The 18135-nt window shown below is 52.2% G+C and overlaps 2 pseudogenes; both read right to left on the bottom strand.

Annotated features, from left to right (window-relative positions):
* Positions 1 to 2837: 2837 nt before the first annotated feature.
* Positions 2838 to 3015, bottom strand: LOC144674998 (U2 spliceosomal RNA; annotated as a pseudogene).
* Positions 3016 to 10488: 7473 nt separating this feature from the next.
* On the bottom strand, positions 10489 to 10667 carry LOC144674981 (U2 spliceosomal RNA; annotated as a pseudogene).
* Between the last annotated feature and the right edge of the window lie 7468 nt (positions 10668 to 18135).

Genomic DNA, 18135 nt, shown 5'->3' with positions numbered 1-18135 from the left:
TCTCTCTCCAGACTTTCTTTGCAAAGGCACAATCCACAAGGAGGTGGACAACGGTCTCTTCCCCACCACAGCCACCTCGAGGGCAACGTGCAGAGGGGGTGAGCTTCCTGGCGTGTAGGAAGGATCTGACGGGGAGGGCCTTTCTCACCACCAGCCAAGCTACGTCTTGGTGCTTGTTGGAAAGTTCTGGCGATGAGGCATTCTGCCAAATGACTTTGACAGTCTGCTCGGGGAACCATCCCACAGGGTCCACCCTCTCCTTATCCCTCAGGGCCTCTAGGACGTTACGTGCTGACCACTGCCTGATGGACTTGTGGTCAAAGGTGTTTTTCTGCATCAATTTTTCCACCAGGGACAGGTGGTACGGCACGGTCCAACTACTTGGAGCGTTCCGCGGCAGCGTGGCCAGACCCATCCTTCGCAACACCGGGGACAGGTAGAACCTCAGCACGTAGTGACGCTTGGTGTTTGCGTACTGAGGGTCTACGCACCGCTTGATGCAGCCGCACACAAAGGTGGCCATCAGTATGAGGGCGATGTTGGGCACGTTTTTTCCCCCTTTATCTAGAGGCTTGTAGATCGCGTCCCTGCGGACACGATCCATTTTCGACCTCCAGATAAAGCGGAAGATGGCTCGAGTGATCGCCGTCGCGCAGGAGTCTGGAATGGGCCAGACCTGCGCCACGTACAGCAACAGCGAGAGTACCTCACACCTGATGACCAGGTTCTTACCCGCAATGGAGAGGGAGCGTCGATCCCACATGCCCAGTTTCCTTTTCACCATAGCCACTCGCTCCTTCCAGTTTCTAACGCATGCCCCGGTCCCTCCGAACCATATCCCCAGCACCTTCAGGCCGTCAGCCCTGACAGTGAAGGGGACAAAGGATCGGTCAGCCCAGTTCCCAAAGAACATGGCCTCGCTCTTCCCACGATTTACCTTGGCTCCCGAGGCCAGTTCGAACTGGTCGCAGACGTGCATCAGTCTGCGCACCGACAGCGGATCCGAGCAGAAGACGGCGACGTCGTCCATGTACAGGGAGGCTTTTACCTGAGTGCCTCCACTGCCTGGGATCGTCACTCCTCTTATGCCCGGATCCTTCCTGATGGACTCGGCAAAGGGTTCTATGCAGCACACGAAAAGGACAGGCGAGAGAGGACAGCCCTGCCTGACTCCAGATTTAATGGGAAAGCTATCTGTTTCCCACCCATTGATTGAGACTGCGCTACTGATGTTAGTGTAGAGCAGTTGGATCCAATTTCGAATTCCCTCCCCAAAGCCCATTTTGGAGAGCACATCCCCCATGTAGGTGTGCGATATTCTGTCAAAGGCCTTCTCCTGATCCAAGCTGATGAGGCAGGTATCCACACCCCTGTCCTGTACATAGGCAATCGTATCCCTGAGCAGCGCCAGGCTGTCAGAGATCTTCCTGCCTGGCACAGAGCAGGTCTGGTCAGGGTGAATCACCAATTCCAGAGCGGATTTGACCCGGTTGGCGATGACCTTGGACAGAATCTTATAGTCCACATTCAACAGTGAAATGGGTCGCCAATTTCTAATTTCCTCCCTTTCCCCCTTGTGCTTGTAGATGAGGGTGATGATGCCTTTCCTCATGGATTCTGACATGCTGCCGGCCAGGAGCATACTCTCGTACACTGCTAGCAGGTCTGGGCCGATCAAGTCCCACAGAGCCGAATACAACTCCGCCGGCAGGCCGTCGCTTCCGGGGGTTTTACTCTTCTCGAAGGACTCGAGGGCCTTAGTCAGTTCGTCAGGAGTTAGCGGTTTGTCTAGGCTCTCCCGCGTACTGTGGTCTAAGACCTCCGTGATAGAGGACAGGAAGGACTGGGAGGCCGTGCTGTCCGTGGGCTTCACGTCATACAGTCCGCCATAAAAGGATTTGCTGATCCTCAGAATGTCGGACCGTGATGACTTTACTGAGCCGTCTTCTTCCTTCAGGCTGCTGATCACAGAGCGCTCTCTGTGTACCTTTTGGAAGAAGAAACGTGAGCACGTCTCATCCTGCTCCATGGAGCGGACTCTGGAACGGAAGATGATCTTGGAGGCCTCCGAGGCAAAGTGCGAGGCTTGCTGGCCCTTCACCTCTTGGAGCTCCTCCTTGACATCCACCCCCATCGACTGCAGCCGGAGCAGATTCTGCATCTTTTTCTGGAGTCGGGACATTTCCCTCGGTTCCTTTCTAGCTTTCTGGGTGCCTTTGAGGATGAAAAACCTCTTGATGTTTCCCTTGATCGCTTCCCACCAGTGTGTCAGGGACTCAAAGAGGGGTTTCACGGTTCTCCAACCTTTGTAATCCCTCTTGAGCTCCTCAATGTTCTCTGGGGTCAGCAGTTGCACATTTAGCTTCCATGCCCCCCTGCCCACCCTCAGGTCCTTCTCCAAGTGGCAGTCCGCCAGTAGGAGGCAGTGGTCAGAGAAGAACACCGGCTTGACCTCGGTGGATCTGACTGTGAATGCACGGGACACAAACAGGAAGTCTATCCTGGAACGAATGGACCCGTCTGGCCGCGACCAGGTGTATCTACGCTGCGCTCGGTCTGCAGGGTTGCTGAAGACGTCGTGCAGCTTGGCATCCTTAACTGTTTCCATCAGGGATCTGGACGTAGCGTCCAATCTGCTGCCGGCCCTGCCAGCGAGTGTTGGGTGAGAGTGCGTGTTTTTTGTGTGTAGCTGCTGCGGGTGAGTGAGTGAGTGAGAGAGAGAGAGAGAGAGAGAGAAAGAAAGAAAGTTGGATTTTGGAACATGTACATGTTGAGAAGTAAAGAAAGCAGATGTTTGTAAGAAAACTATTTTTAGCATTGAAAATCCCCTGGAAAGGGGAGGGTGCACCGTTCCCAGAGATACTGCAATACCGGGTCGATGCGTGGAGTGGACGGAGCAAGCCCCTATTCCATCTCCCTGCTCCAAAAATCAATTTAATATATGGTCCCCAGATAAGGGACGTATCAGATATTAAACTGATAAGAACAGATTTTTTTTTTTTTTTGTAAAAATATACTTTATTCATAAAATATCTTCAATCACATTCCACACCATTTCAAAAACAACCTTACAAGGGTACAATCCAGGGTTAAACTTTTACAAAATGTATCACCAGGTGCATTAGTACAAACAATATTACAATCATTTACAGCCTTTCATTTTGATCTGTACAGCCCGAGGGGCTCTAAACAGTTCCCAGTCTCTCGGTGCGCTGTGGTAGAAAGGTCTTAGACAGCGACCCTTCCCCATTGCGCCTTTGCGGCAGCTGCCCCAAGCTTTAGTGCGTCCCTCAGCACGTAGTCCTGGACTTTGGATTGTGCCAGTCCGCAACAATCGGTCGGGGACAACTCTTTGTGCTGGAAGACCAACAAGTTTCGGGCAGACCAAAGCGCCTCTTTCACCGAGTTGATGATCCTCCAGCTGCAGTTGATGTTTGTCTCGGTGTGTGTCCCTGGGAACAGCCCGTAGAGCACAGAGTCCTGTGTCACAGAACTGCTCGGGATGAACCTCGACAGCAACCACTGCATCTCTCTCCAGACTTTCTTTGCAAAGGCACAATCCACAAGGAGGTGGACAACGGTCTCTTCCCCACCACAGCCACCTCGAGGGCAACGTGCAGAGGGGGTGAGCTTCCTGGCGTGTAGGAAGGATCTGACGGGGAGGGCCTTTCTCACCACCAGCCAAGCTACGTCTTGGTGCTTGTTGGAAAGTTCTGGCGATGAGGCATTCTGCCAAATGACTTTGACAGTCTGCTCGGGGAACCATCCCACAGGGTCCACCCTCTCCTTATCCCTCAGGGCCTCTAGGACGTTACGTGCTGACCACTGCCTGATGGACTTGTGGTCAAAGGTGTTTTTCTGCATCAATTTTTCCACCAGGGACAGGTGGTACGGCACGGTCCAACTACTTGGAGCGTTCCGCGGCAGCGTGGCCAGACCCATCCTTCGCAACACCGGGGACAGGTAGAACCTCAGCACGTAGTGACGCTTGGTGTTTGCGTACTGAGGGTCTACGCACCGCTTGATGCAGCCGCACACAAAGGTGGCCATCAGTATGAGGGCGATGTTGGGCACGTTTTTTCCCCCTTTATCTAGAGGCTTGTAGATCGCGTCCCTGCGGACACGATCCATTTTCGACCTCCAGATAAAGCGGAAGATGGCTCGAGTGATCGCCGTCGCGCAGGAGTCTGGAATGGGCCAGACCTGCGCCACGTACAGCAACAGCGAGAGTACCTCACACCTGATGACCAGGTTCTTACCCGCAATGGAGAGGGAGCGTCGATCCCACATGCCCAGTTTCCTTTTCACCATAGCCACTCGCTCCTTCCAGTTTCTAACGCATGCCCCGGTCCCTCCGAACCATATCCCCAGCACCTTCAGGCCGTCAGCCCTGACAGTGAAGGGGACAAAGGATCGGTCAGCCCAGTTCCCAAAGAACATGGCCTCGCTCTTCCCACGATTTACCTTGGCTCCCGAGGCCAGTTCGAACTGGTCGCAGACGTGCATCAGTCTGCGCACCGACAGCGGATCCGAGCAGAAGACGGCGACGTCGTCCATGTACAGGGAGGCTTTTACCTGAGTGCCTCCACTGCCTGGGATCGTCACTCCTCTTATGCCCGGATCCTTCCTGATGGACTCGGCAAAGGGTTCTATGCAGCACACGAAAAGGACAGGCGAGAGAGGACAGCCCTGCCTGACTCCAGATTTAATGGGAAAGCTATCTGTTTCCCACCCATTGATTGAGACTGCGCTACTGATGTTAGTGTAGAGCAGTTGGATCCAATTTCGAATTCCCTCCCCAAAGCCCATTTTGGAGAGCACATCCCCCATGTAGGTGTGCGATATTCTGTCAAAGGCCTTCTCCTGATCCAAGCTGATGAGGCAGGTATCCACACCCCTGTCCTGTACATAGGCAATCGTATCCCTGAGCAGCGCCAGGCTGTCAGAGATCTTCCTGCCTGGCACAGAGCAGGTCTGGTCAGGGTGAATCACCAATTCCAGAGCGGATTTGACCCGGTTGGCGATGACCTTGGACAGAATCTTATAGTCCACATTCAACAGTGAAATGGGTCGCCAATTTCTAATTTCCTCCCTTTCCCCCTTGTGCTTGTAGATGAGGGTGATGATGCCTTTCCTCATGGATTCTGACATGCTGCCGGCCAGGAGCATACTCTCGTACACTGCTAGCAGGTCTGGGCCGATCAAGTCCCACAGAGCCGAATACAACTCCGCCGGCAGGCCGTCGCTTCCGGGGGTTTTACTCTTCTCGAAGGACTCGAGGGCCTTAGTCAGTTCGTCAGGAGTTAGCGGTTTGTCTAGGCTCTCCCGCGTACTGTGGTCTAAGACCTCCGTGATAGAGGACAGGAAGGACTGGGAGGCCGTGCTGTCCGTGGGCTTCACGTCATACAGTCCGCCATAAAAGGATTTGCTGATCCTCAGAATGTCGGACCGTGATGACTTTACTGAGCCGTCTTCTTCCTTCAGGCTGCTGATCACAGAGCGCTCTCTGTGTACCTTTTGGAAGAAGAAACGTGAGCACGTCTCATCCTGCTCCACGGAGCGGACTCTGGAACGGAAGATGATCTTGGAGGCCTCCGAGGCAAAGTGCGAGGCTTGCTGGCCCTTCACCTCTTGGAGCTCCTCCTTGACATCCACCCCCATCGACTGCAGCCGGAGCAGATTCTGCATCTTTTCCTGGAGTCGGGACATTTCCCTCTGTTCCTTTCTAGCTTTCTGGGTGCCTTTGCGGATGAAAAACCTCTTGATGCTTCCCTTGATCACTTCCCACCAGTGTGTCAGGGACTCAAAGAGGGGTTTCACGGTTCTCCAACCTTTGTAATCCCTCTTGAGCTCCTCAATGTTCTCTGGGGTCAGCAGTTGCACATTTAGCTTCCATGCCCCCCTGCCCACCCTCAGGTCTTCCTCCAAGTGGCAGTCCGCCAGTAGGAGGCAGTGGTCAGAGAAGAACACCGGCTTGACCTCGGTGGATCTGACTGTGAATGCACGGGACACAAACAGGAAGTCTATCCTGGAACGAATGGACCCGTCTGGCCGCGACCAGGTGTATCTACGCTGCGCTCCGTCTGCAGGGTTGCTGAAGACGTCGTGCAGCTTGGCATCCTTAACTGTTTCCATCAGGGATCTGGACGTAGCGTCCAATCTGCTTCCGGCCCTGCCGGATCGTCCAGCCGCATCGATGATGCAGTTGAAGTCCCCGCCCAGAATGACCGGCCTGGAGGTCGCCAGCAGCAGTGGGAGCTGCTGAAAAACCTCCAGCCGCTCAGCCCCTTGTGCCGGGCCGTACACGTTAATTAACCGGAGTGGAGCGTTCTTGTACATTACGTCTGCTACCAGGAGTCGCCCGCCCACCACCTCCTTGACCTCGGAGACGGTGAAGTTGCCTCCCCGCAGCAGAATACCCAGGCCGGAGGAACGAGAGTCGTTTCCGCCCGACCAGATCGATGGCCCGTGGGACCACCATCGTGACCATTGCCTGTAGGAGCTGAGGTGCGGTATCGCACACTCCTGCAGAAACAACAGGTCAGCTTTGACCTTGGCTAGGTAGTCCAAGGTCGCAACACATCGCGTAGTAGATTTAATGCTACGCACATTTATGGATACAATCTTTAAACCCATTTTAAAGCATTTATTCTCCTACCAAACCCACTGTCTCTGAGAGTCCCAGACCTTTAGTCTGCTCCTTCATACCCGTAGTGAGCTCAAATTCCTTCACTTTGGATGGGCTGAGGTAGATCTCCTTGGCCGTGTTCTGTTCCAGTGGCATCTGGAGGTTCACGTAGCGAGCGGATTTTGAGATGACCTTTGCTGGAGAAGCTTCTCCAAAACTCACCCCCTCTGGGGTGTTGCTGTTCCCGGCTTCCTGGAGCTGGGGTGCGATGATTGCCTCACTGCTCCCAGATTCCAGGGGCTGTGGTGCACTGGCCTCCTCAGGTTGCAGGCAAAGTTGGGGTGCGCTGGTCTCCTTGTTGTCTCCAATTTTCTGGAGCTCGGGTGTCTCGTCCTCCAACGCCCTGGAGCTTTGCCGCCTCTTCTGTCGGTGCCGCTCTGGCACTTCATCATCCGAAGAGCTGCTGCCCTTGTCATCCGTGTCGGATGGGAGACGCCTCTTGCCGCTTCTCTGGGAAACGCCTTTGCTTCTTCTTCGCTCCCTCTTACTTTTCTTGTTCTTCACCGTCCGCCACTCCCCCTGCTGCTTTTCCACTGCTGCCTCCTCCTCCATTGATTCGTTGTCCTGAGGACTGGAAGGTTCAGGGGGTAGTGCTGTTGATTGGCTCTCTGTTGCCTCAATCTCTTTCTCCACCTTGTCTCTCTCTGTGTCCTCCTTTGTCCCGTTGAGCTCCCTGGGGGCCTTGGTGGTTGGAGTGACACGAAACATTTCTTCTGCTTCCCCGTGGTCGGCTTTGGCTGCCTGTGCGTAAGTACGGCAGCGTTTGGGGCAGGTCCTGTAGAGGTGACTTGCCTCGCCACACAGGTTGCAGCACTTGGCCTGTTTGCAGTCTTTTGTCTGGTGCCCTTCCTGTTTGCAGATCTTGCAGAGGGAGGCGCTGCAGTTGGCCGCCACATGACCAGCCTTGCCGCATGAGCGACAATGCTTGGGTTGCCCAGCGTAGACCAGGTAGCCACGGTTTCCCCCGATTGCGAAACTGGAAGGAGGGTGGAAAATGGCTCCCTTACCATCGGTCTTTAGCGTGACCTTAAACAGGCGTTTGCCTGTCCAGATCCCCAAGTCGTCTCGAATCTCGGTGCCGCTCCCCACCTTATCGAAGTACCTGGTGAGGAAGGTGACCACGTCGGCGACAGGGACGAAGGGGTTGTACACATGCACCATCACCTCACGTTCCCGTTGCAACGGCAGAGAAAAGTGCGGCTCCGCCGTCAGGATCTTCATCTCCGGCAGGTCTCTCTTCTCCTCGAACACCCTCAGGAGCCGGACGCAGTCTGCCACTTGCTTGAACGTCACGTCGAAATAACCACCTTTGCGGGAGTCGTGCAGGGTGAAGATCTCCGTAGCTTGGAAGCCGCACGCCTTCAACAGGATCCTCCTGGTGAAGAAGCCCCGATCCATAGGTGATCCTCCTTCGTCGCTGTGGTTCACCGTGACTCGGACGGTGATAGGTAACCCACGGTATGAATTCGGATTGCGATTGGTTTTCGCCCTTCCATCCCGACCTTGCCATGGCAGGACCATGGTGTCGCCCCTGCAACACTTGATCTTAGCCAAAAGGCCGAGAAGCGATTCCATTTGCCTTCCTTGTTACCTGCTGTACCTGCATACTAGCTTTCAGCGATTCGTGCGCGAGGACACCCAGATCCCTCTGTGCTGAAGCATTTCTGAAGTTTCTCTCCATTTGAATAATAAGTCGCCTTTTTATTCTTCTGACCAAAATGGATAACCGCACACTTATTAAACTTATTTAACTTAGTTAAACTCCATCTGCCAAATTTTGGCCCATTCACCTAACCTGTCCATATCCATTTGTAAATTTCTTATTTCTTCATTGCAACTTACTTTCCCACCTATTTTGGTGTCATCTGCAAATTTAGCTATAGTACCTTCTACTCCTGAATCCAAGTAAATAGTTGGGGCCCGAGGACCGAACCCTGTGGCACCCCACTAGTTACAGCTTGGCATCCACAAAAGACCCATTTATCTTGACTCTCTGCTTTCTGTTGGTTAGCCAATCCTCTATCCAAGCTAATATATTACCCTTAGCTGCGTGTGATCTTATCTTGTGTATTAATCTTTTGTGCGGCACCTTATCAAATGCCTTCTGGAAGTCCAGACATACTACATCTACAGGATCCCCGTTATCCACTTTGCTTGTCACATCTTCAAAGAACTCTAGCAAATTAGTCAAACACGATTTACTCTTCGTAAAGCCATGCCGACTCTGAGGGATTGCATTTTGACTTGCATTTTAGGAAGGTAGTGGAGGCATTGGAGAGAGTGCAGAAGAGGTTTACGAGTTTGGTTCCAGGGGCGAGGAAGTTGAGTTATGAAGTAAGATTGGAGAAGTTGGGACTGTATTCCTTGGGGAAAAGAAGTCTGAGAGGAGACTTGATAGAGGTATTGAAAATCATGAGGGCTCTGGAGAGAGTAGATAGGGAGAAACTGTTTGCACCGGGGCAAGGATCGAGAAGGAGAGGGCACAGGTTTAAAGTAACTGGCAAAAGAAGCAAAAGCGATAGGAGCAGCGAGCGGTCAGGGTCTGGAATGCACCACCTGATAGCGCGGCGGAGGCAGGTTCAATTGAAGAGGGAATGAGATGATTATTTGAAAAGAAAGCATGTGCCGGGTTACGTGGAGAAGGCAGGAGAAAGGCACGAGGTGAAATGTTCACCGGGAGAGCTGGTGCAGGCACGACGGGCGGAATGGGCTCCTTGTGCAATGTAAGGATTGTGTGAATGTGGATGTAGAGGTTTCGGAGTAGCTGTGTAAAGTGTGTGAGCTTTGAGGTGTGAGTTTTGATTGTTGCTGTGTCAGCAGCAGCAGCGGCAGCGGCAGCAGAGAGCTGGTTTAAAATGTTGTGAGGCGAAAGGTGCAGCTGAGAGAGTGTTTGAGAGGTGTATTTGCAAGTGAAAGCTGTTTTTGTATAAGTGAGGTAGAGTGTTTGTGAGATGAGAGTGCTGTCTGTGAGTGTTGGGTGAGCGTGCGTGTTTTTTGTGTGTAGCTGCTGCGGGTGAGTGAGTGAGAGAGAGAGAGAGAGAGAGAGAAAGAAAGAAAGTTGGATAAAAACAAAAAGCTAAAAGCTACTGCGGATGCTGGAAATCCAAAACAAAATAAAAACAGAATTACCTGGAAAAACTCAGCAAGTCTGGCAGCATCGGCGGAGAAGAAACCAGTCAACGTTTCGAGCCCTCATGGCCCTTCAGCAGAACTGAAGCATAGTTTCAACAAGGGAGAAATATAAATTGGTTTAAGGTGGGTGGGGGGGGAAGAGACACATTGAGGGTGTGGTGTGAGCAGATAATCAAAAGATGTCAGAGACAAAAGGGTCAAAGAGGTGTTGAAGGTGGTGGTCTTTGTCTGAGAAAAGTGCTAATTAAGAATGACTAAAGACCTTTAGTCTTTCCACCCCACCCCCACTAGAGCTGTACTTTGAATATCCTGTCTTGCATTCTTAATTAGCACTTTTCTCAGACAAAGACCACCACCTTCAACACCTCTTTGACCCTTTTGTCTCTGACATCTTTTGATTATCTGCTCACACCACACCCTCAATGTGTCTCTTCCCCCCCACCCACCTTAAACCAATTTATATTTCTCCCTTGTTGAAACTATGCTTCAGTTCTGCTGAAGGGCCATGAGGGCTCGAAACGTTGACTGGTTTCTTCTCCGCCGATGCTGCCAGACTTGCTGAGTTTTTCCAAAGAAAGTTGGATTTTGGAACATGTACATGTTGAGAAGTAAAGAAAGCAGATGTTTGTAAGAAAACTATTTTTAGCATTGAAAATCCCCTGGAAAGGGGAGGGTGCACCGTTCCCAGAGATACTGCAATACCGGGTCGATGCGTGGAGTGGACGGAGCAAGCCCCTATTCCATCTCCCTGCTCCAAAAATCAATTTAATATATGGTCCCCAGATAAGGGACGTATCAGATATTAAACTGATAAGAACAGATTTTTTTTTTTTTTTTGTAAAAATATACTTTATTCATAAAAATCTTCAATCACATTCAAAACCATTTCAAAAACAACATTACAAGGGTACAATCCAGGTTAAACTTTTACAAAATGTATCACCAGGTGCATCAGTACAAACAATATTACAGTCATTTACAGCCTTTCATTTTGATCTGTACAGCCCGAGGGGCTCTAAACAGTTCCCAGTCTCTCGGTGCGCTGTGGTAGAAAGGTCTTAGACAGCGACCCTTCCCCATTGCGCCTTTGCGGCAGCTGCCCCAAGCTTTAGTGCGTCCCTCAGCACGTAGTCCTGGACTTTGGATTGTGCCAGTCCGCAACAATCGGTCGGGGACAAATCTTTGTGCTGGAAGACCAACAAGTTTCGGGCAGACCAAAGCGCCTCTTTCACCGAGTTGATGATCCTCCAGCTGCAGTTGATGTTTGTCTCGGTGTGTGTCCCTGGGAACAGCCCGTAGAGCACAGAGTCCTGTGTCACAGAACTGCTCGGGATGAACCTCGACAGCAACCACTGCATCTCTCTCCAGACTTTCTTTGCAAAGGCACAATCCACAAGGAGGTGAACAACGGTCTCTTCCCCACCACAGCCACCTCGAGGGCATCGTGCAGAGGGGGTGAGACTCCTGGCGTGTAGGAAGGATCTGACGGGGAGGGCCTTTCTCACCACCAGCCAAGCTACGTCTTGGTGCTTGTTGGAAAGTTCTGGCGATGAGGCATTCTGCCAAATGACTTTGACAGTCTGCTCGGGGAACCATCCCACAGGGTCCACCCTCTCCTTATCCCTCAGGGCCTCTAGGACGTTACGTGCTGACCACTGCCTGATGGACTTGTGGTCAAAGGTGTTTTTCTGCATAAATTTTTCCACCAGGGACAGGTGGTACGGCACGGTCCAACTACTTGGAGCGTTCCGCGGCAGCGTGGCCAGACCCATCCTTCGCAACACCGGGGACAGGTAGAACCTCAGCACGTAGTGACACTTGGTGTTTGCGTACTGAGGGTCTACGCACCGCTTGATGCAGCCGCACACAAAGGTGGCCATCAGTATGAGGGCGATGTTGGGCACGTTTTTTCCCCCTTTATCTAGAGGCTTGTACATCGCGTCCCTGCAGACACGATCCATTTTCGACCTCCAGATAAAGCGGAAGATGGCTCGAGTGATCGCCATCGCGCAGGAGTGGGGAATGGGCCAGACCTGCGCCACGTACAGCAACAGCGAGAGTACCTCACACCTGATGACCAGGTTCTTACCCGCAATGGAGAGGGAGCGTCGCTCCCACATGCCCAGTTTCCTTTTCACCATAGCCACTCGCTCCTTCCAGTTTCTAACGCATGCCCCGGTCCCTCCGAACCATATCCCCAGCACCTTCAGGCCGTCAGCCCTGACAGTGAAGGGGACAAAGGATCGGTCAGCCCACTTCCCAAAGAACATGGCCTCGCTCTTCCCACGATTTACCTTGGCTCCCGAGGCCAGTTCGAACTGGTCGCAGACGTGCATCAGTCTGCGCACCGACAGCGGATCCGAGCAGAAGACGGCGACGTCGTCCATGTACAGGGAGGCTTTTACCTGAGTGCCTCCACTGCCTGGGATCGTCACTCCTCTTATGCCCGGATCCTTCCTGATGGACTCGGCAAAGGGTTCTATGCAGCACACAAAAAGGACAGGCGAGAGAGGGCAGCCCTGCCTGACTCCAGATTTAATCGGAAAGCTATCTGTTTCCCACCCATTGATTGAGACTGCGCTACTGATGTTAGTGTAGAGCAGTTGGATCCAATTTCGAATTCCCTCCCCAAAGCCCATTTTGGAGAGCACATCCCCCATGTAGGTGTGCGATATTCTGTCAAAGGCCTTCTCCTGATCCAAGCTGATGAGGCAGGTATCCACACCCCTGTCCTGTACATAGGCAATCGTATCCCTGAGCAGCGCCAGGCTGTCAGAGATCTTCCTGCCTGGCACAGAGCAGGTCTGGTCAGGGTGAATCACCAATTCCAGAGCGGATTTGACCCGGTTGGCGATGACCTTGGACAGAATCTTATAGTCCATATTCAACAGTGAAATGGGTCGCCAATTTCTAATTTCCTCCCTTTCCCCCTTGTGCTTGTAGATGAGGGTGATGATGCCTTTCCTCATGGATTCTGACATGCTGCCGGCCAGGAGCATACTCTCGTACACTTCTAGCAGGTCTGGGCCGATCAAGTCCCACAGAGCCGAATACAACTCCGCCGGCAGGCCGTCGCTTCCGGGGGTTTTACTCTTCTCGAAGGACTCGAGGGCCTTAGTCAGTTCGTCAGGAGTTAGCGGTTTGTCTAGGCTCTCCCGCGTACTGTGGTCTAGGACCTCCGTGATAGAGGACAGGAAGGACTGGGAGGCCGTGCTGTCCGTGGGCTTCACGTCATACAGTCCGGCATAAAAGGATTTGCTGATCCTCAGAATGTCGGACCGTGATGACTTTACTGAGCCGTCTTCTTCCTTCAGGCTGCTGATCACAGAGCGCTCTCTGTGTACCTTTTGGAAGAAGAAACGTGAGCACGTCTCATCCTGCTCCACGGAGCGGACTCTGGAACGGAAGATGATCTTGGAGGCCTCCGAGGCAAAGTGCGAGGCTTGCTGGCCCTTCACCTCTTGGAGCTCCTCCTTGACATCCACCCCCATCGACTGCAGCAGGAGCAGATTCTGCATCTTTTCCTGGAGTCGGGACATTTCCCTCTGTTCCTTTCTAGCTTTCTGGGTGCCTTTGCGGATGAAAAACCTCTTGATGCTTCCCTTGATCACTTCCCACCAGTGTGTCAGGGACTCAAAGAGGGGTTTCACGGTTCTCCAACCTTTGTAATCCCTCTTGAGCTCCTCAATGTTCTCTGGGGTCAGCAGTTGCACATTTAGCTTCCATGCCCCCCTGCCCACCCTCAGGTCTTCCTCCAAGTGGCAGTCCGCCAGTAGGAGGCAGTGGTCAGAGAAGAACACCGGCTTGACCTCGGTGGATCTGACTGTGAATGCACGGGACACAAACAGGAAGTCTATCCTGGAACGAATGGACCCGTCTGGCCGCGACCAGGTGTATCTACGCTGCGCTCCGTCTGCAGGGTTGCTGAAGACGTCGTGCAGCTTGGCATCCTTAACTGTTTCCATCAGGGATCTGGACGTAGCGTCCAATCTGCTTCCGGCCCTGCCGGATCGTCCAGCCGCATCGATGATGCAGTTGAAGTCCCCGCCCAGAATGACCGGCCTGGAGGTCGCCAGCAGCAGTGGGAGCTGCTGAAAAACCTCCAGCCGCTCAGCCCCTTGTGCCGGGCCGTACACGTTAATTAACCGGAGTGGAGCGTTCTTGTACATTACGTCTGCTACCAGGAGTCGCCCGCCCACCACCTCCTTGACCTCGGAGACGGTGAAGTTGCCTCCCCGCAGCAGAATACCCAGGCCGGAGGAACGAGAGTCGTTTCCGCCCGACCAGATCGATGGCCCGTGGGACCACCATCGTGACCATTGCCTGTAGGAGCTGAGGTGCGGTATCGCACACTCCTGCAGAAACAACAGGTCAGCTTTGACCTTGGCTAGGTAGTCCAAGGTCGCAACACATCGCGTAGTAGATTTAATGCTACGCACATTTATGGATACAATCTTTAAACCCATTTTAAAGCATTTATTCTCCTACCAAACCCACTGTCTCTGAGAGTCCCAGACCTTTAGTCTGCTCCTTCATACCCGTAGTGAGCTCAAATTCCTTCACTTTGGATGGGCTGAGGTAGATCTCCTTGGCCGTGTTCTGTTCCAGTGGCATCTGGAGGTTCACGTAGCGAGCGGATTTTGAGATGACCTTTGCTGGAGAAGCTTCTCCAAAACTCACCCCCTCTGGGGTGTTGCTGTTCCCGGCTTCCTGGAGCTGGGGTGCGATGATTGCCTCACTGCTCCCAGATTCCAGGGGCTGTGGTGCACTGGCCTCCTCAGGTTGCAGGCAAAGTTGGGGTGCGCTGGTCTCCTTGTTGTCTCCAATTTTCTGGAGCTCGGGTGTCTCGTCCTCCAACGCCCTGGAGCTTTGCCGCCTCTTCTGTCGGTGCCGCTCTGGCACTTCATCATCCGAAGAGCTGCTGCCCTTGTCATCCGTGTCGGATGGGAGACGCCTCTTGCCGCTTCTCTGGGAAACGCCTTTGCTTCTTCTTCGCTCCCTCTTACTTTTCTTGTTCTTCACCGTCCGCCACTCCCCCTGCTGCTTTTCCACTGCTGCCTCCTCCTCCATTGATTCGTTGTCCTGAGGACTGGAAGGTTCAGGGGGTAGTGCTGTTGATTGGCTCTCTGTTGCCTCAATCTCTTTCTCCACCTTGTCTCTCTCTGTGTCCTCCTTTGTCCCGTTGAGCTCCCTGGGGGCCTTGGTGGTTGGAGTGACACGAAACATTTCTTCTGCTTCCCCGTGGTCGGCTTTGGCTGCCTGTGCGTAAGTACGGCAGCGTTTGGGGCAGGTCCTGTAGAGGTGACTTGCCTCGCCACACAGGTTGCAGCACTTGGCCTGTTTGCAGTCTTTTGTCTGGTGCCCTTCCTGTTTGCAGATCTTGCAGAGGGAGGCGCTGCAGTTGGCCGCCACATGACCAGCCTTGCCGCATGAGCGACAATGCTTGGGTTGCCCAGCGTAGACCAGGTAGCCACGGTTTCCCCCGATAGCGAAACTGGAAGGAGGGTGGAAAATGGCTCCCTTACCATCGGTCTTTAGCGTGACCTTAAACAGGCGTTTGCCTGTCCAGATCCCCAAGTCGTCTCGAATCTCAGTGCCGCTCCCCACCTTATCGAAGTACCTGGTGAGGAAGGTGACCACGTCGGCGACAGGGACGAAGGGGTTGTACACATGCACCATCACCTCACGTTCCCGTTGCAACGGCAGAGAAAAGTGCGGCTCCGCCGTCAGGATCTTCATCTCCGGCAGGTCTCTCTTCTCCTCGAACACCCTCAGGAGCCGGACGCAGTCTGCCACCCGCTTGAACGTCACGTCAAAATAACCGCCTTTGCGGGAGTCGTGCAGGGTGAAGATCTCCGTAGCTTGGAAGCCGCACGCCTTCAACAGGATCCTCCTGGTGAAGAAGCCCCGATCCATAGGTGATCCTCCTTCGCTGTGGTTCACCGTGACTCGGACGGTGATAGGTAACCCACGGTATGGATTTCGATTGCGATTGGTTATAGCCCTTCCATCCCGACCTTGCCTTGGTAGGACCATGGTGTCGCCCCTGCAACACTTGATCTTAGCCAAAAGGCCGAGAAGCGATTCCATTTGCCTTCCTTGTTACCTGCTGTACCTGCATACTAGCTTTCAGCGATTCGTGCGCGAGGACACCCAGATCCCTCTGTGCTGAAGCATTTCTGAAGTTTCTCTCCATTTGAATAATAAGTCGCCTTTTTATTCTTCTGACCAAAATGGATAACCGCACACTTATTAAACTTATTTAACTTAGTTAAACTCCATCTGCCAAATTTTGGCCCATTCACCTAACCTGTCCATATCCATTTGTAAATTTCTTATTTCTTCATTGCAACTTACTTTCCCACCTATTTTGGTGTCATCTGCAAATTTAGCTATAGTACCTTCTACTCCTGAATCCAAGTAAATAGTTGGGGCCCGAGGACCGAACCCTGTGGCACCCCACTAGTTACAGCTTGGCATCCACAAAAGACCCATTTATCTTGACTCTCTGCTTTCTGTTGGTTAGCCAATCCTCTATCCAAGCTAATATATTACCCTTAGCTGCGTGTGATCTTATCTTGTGTATTAATCTTTTGTGCGGCACCTTATCAAATGCCTTCTGGAAGTCCAGACATACTACATCTACAGGATCCCCGTTATCCACTTTGCTTGTCACATCTTCAAAGAACTCTAGCAAATTAGTCAAACACGATTTACTCTTCGTAAAGCCATGCCGACTCTGAGGGATTGCATTTTGACTTGCATTTTAGGAAGGTAGTGGAGGCATTGGAGAGAGTGCAGAAGAGGTTTACGAGTTTGGTTCCAGGGGCGAGGAAGTTGAGTTATGAAGTAAGATTGGAGAAGTTGGGACTGTATTCCTTGGGGAAAAGAAGTCTGAGAGGAGACTTGATAGAGGTATTGAAAATCATGAGGGGTCTGGAGAGAGTAGATAGGGAGAAACTGTTTGCACCGGGGCAAGGATCGAGAAGGAGAGGGCACAGGTTTAAAGTAACTGGCAAAAGAAGCAAAAGCGATAGGAGCAGCGAGCGGTCAGGGTCTGGAATGCACCACCTGATAGCGCGGCGGAGGCAGGTTCAATTGAAGAGGGAATGAGATGATTATTTGAAAAGAAAGCATGTGCCGGGTTACGTGGAGAAGGCAGGAGAAAGGCACGAGGTGAAATGTTCACCGGGAGAGCTGGTGCAGGCACGACGGGCGGAATGGGCTCCTTGTGCAATGTAAGGATTGTGTGAATGTGGATGTAGAGGTTTCGGAGTAGCTGTGTAAAGTGTGTGAGCTTTGAGGTGTGAGTTTTGATTGTTGCTGTGTCAGCAGCAGCAGCGGCAGCGGCAGCAGAGAGCTGGTTTAAAATGTTGTGAGGCGAAAGGTGCAGCTAAGAGAGTGTTTGAGAGGTGTATTTGCAAGTGAAAGCTGTTTTTGTATAAGTGAGGTAGAGTGTTTGTGAGATGAGAGTGCTGTCTGTGAGTGTTGGGTGAGCGTGCGTGTTTTTTGTGTGTAGCTGCTGCGGGTGAGTGAGTGAGAGAGAGAGAGAGAGAGAGAGAAAGAAAGAAAGTTGGATAAAAACAAAAAGCTAAAAGCTACTGCGGATGCTGGAAATCCAAAACAAAATAAAAACAGAATTACCTGGAAAAACTCAGCAAGTCTGGCAGCATCGGCGGAGAAGAAACCAGTCAACGTTTCGAGCCCTCATGGCCCTTCAGCAGAACTGAAGCATAGTTTCAACAAGGGAGAAATATAAATTGGTTTAAGGTGGGTGGGGGGGGAAGAGACACATTGAGGGTGTGGTGTGAGCAGATAATCAAAAGATGTCAGAGACAAAAGGGTCAAAGAGGTGTTGAAGGTGGTGGTCTTTGTCTGAGAAAAGTGCTAATTAAGAATGACTAAAGACCTTTAGTCTTTCCACCCCACCCCCACTAGAGCTGTACTTTGAATATCCTGTCTTGCATTCTTAATTAGCACTTTTCTCAGACAAAGACCACCACCTTCAACACCTCTTTGACCCTTTTGTCTCTGACATCTTTTGATTATCTGCTCACACCACACCCTCAATGTGTCTCTTCCCCCCCACCCACCTTAAACCAATTTATATTTCTCCCTTGTTGAAACTATGCTTCAGTTCTGCTGAAGGGCCATGAGGGCTCGAAACGTTGACTGGTTTCTTCTCCGCCGATGCTGCCAGACTTGCTGAGTTTTTCCAAAGAAAGTTGGATTTTGGAACATGTACATGTTGAGAAGTAAAGAAAGCAGATGTTTGTAAGAAAACTATTTTTAGCATTGAAAATCCCCTGGAAAGG

This window comes from Cetorhinus maximus, unplaced genomic scaffold, assembly GCF_964194155.1.
Source record: "Cetorhinus maximus unplaced genomic scaffold, sCetMax3.hap1.1 HAP1_SCAFFOLD_882, whole genome shotgun sequence".
NCBI classification, from domain to species: domain Eukaryota; kingdom Metazoa; phylum Chordata; class Chondrichthyes; order Lamniformes; family Cetorhinidae; genus Cetorhinus; species Cetorhinus maximus.
The sequence above is the reverse complement of the archived record's forward strand: the minus strand, read 5'-3'. Positions and strand labels throughout refer to the sequence as shown.